The sequence below is a fragment of the Frieseomelitta varia genome, unplaced genomic scaffold (genome assembly GCF_011392965.1).
Source record: "Frieseomelitta varia isolate USP_RPSP 00005682 unplaced genomic scaffold, Fvar_1.2 scaffold_582, whole genome shotgun sequence".
Lineage (NCBI taxonomy): Eukaryota > Metazoa > Arthropoda > Insecta > Hymenoptera > Apidae > Frieseomelitta > Frieseomelitta varia.
In genome coordinates, this window is record NW_025110348.1 from 699,607 (window position 1) to 701,225 (window position 1,619).

The window sequence follows — 1,619 nt, forward strand, 5'->3', positions numbered from 1 at the left end:
CAGCAAGGCAAACAGCGGACTGCCTAGCTGCCATATCCGAGCTCCCCCACCGCCGATGATAGCCGCGGATGTCCCTCTCTCTGTCGCGCGAAACACCCTCTTGCGCGCTTCTTCTTCTCCCCCGTTGCACGCGCCAGCTTGTTCTCACTCCGGCGCTCGGCTTGTGGGCGTGATATTAAATCGCTGCCGTGCTTCAGACTCACTGCCGCCACCAGGAACGTACGTATCTGAAAAGGGAACCTACAAGCTTGGGTACACCTCAGGAGGAGACAGCGTTTCAGACCAATTTTGGAAACGTCTGAAAATGATCCGAGAAGCTCGGAGTCGCAGAGGAGGGATTAAGGACAACACGGTTGTAAGGGCTGAGTTTTCGGAGCAAGGGTTGGCAAGGGAGCGAGCACGTTGCATCTGTGTGCTCAAGGTTACTCTCAGTGATTTGAGTGTATCGGACGTTGCATCTGTCTTACGTGTAAAAAACAGTTGGCTGGAGATCGCGGGGACCAGCGGTCTACTTAAGGTGGTTCATAAGGTCCGGCCGATGGGGGTTGGTGAAGCGCACCGATGAAACCGGCGTACTTCCGGTAGCACTTTATCCGGGAATGTTACGCGACTGGAGGACCGATAGAGACAGATTGGCAGGACAAAAAGCGGGATGAAGAATATATAAGAAAAGATAAAGCAGCAACATCCAACAATGACGACGACGACGACGACGGCGACAACGACGACGACGACGACAACGACGACGACGTAGAAGAAGGAAGAAAGAGGAGTATACTTGGAGTCTCGCGGATGAAGAAGGGGATGAAGGAAAAAGAGTAAAAATGGAGAAAAAAAGGGAGACGGAAGGAAATCGAGAAGCGGTAGTGGCAGAGTTTTGCTGGCGGACTACGGTGGTTGGCGGGGCTGTCCATATCCGAGGTAAACTCTATCCAGGTTACTGTAGTCTAGCTGTCTCTGTTTTGCGGTAGGCGGTAACCGCCACGGACGCAGCTCCAATGAGCGAGTAGCCCGCCCTCTGGATGCCCCACTAGCTTACCCCCTGCCGGAGATTTATTGAAATTTTATTTTTATGGCCGGTAAGCACGGCGTCCGGTGGATGCCAGGGGGTTGCAGGGTGCGCGTCGGGGCCAGACGGGACGAAGGAGAGAAGAGGATTCCTTCTCGTTTCCTCCAACTTTTTTTCCACGTTTCCTCTGTCCTTGTTCCGCCACCGACCGCCAGCCACCCTCCGCCACCCTATCGTCTATTCCATCCCTTTCCCACTTTCGCGTTTTTTCCCTCTTCGCTGGCTGTACGCCGCTCAGCCCGGCCACTTTATTCGCTACGTCCTTTTAATTCAATAGCTACCCTTTTTTATAAGGTAGTGGCTGTCGAGCGAAGACGGAAGTCGGCCGCGCCGGCTTCCAACGTCAACCACCGAGCAATATGCCAGCGATCACTCTGCTCACCTATCGACGAAAACCTTCAGCCCGCTTCTACTTAACTCTTCTCTAAACGTGCCGACAGTCGACCAAACGCTGGAGTCGTCTGACGCGGCAGTTTGTCGCGATTCGTGGGGTATGTTTATCGCGATACTTGGAAATTTTCAACTTTCAACCCTCCTCGGAGAGGTAACC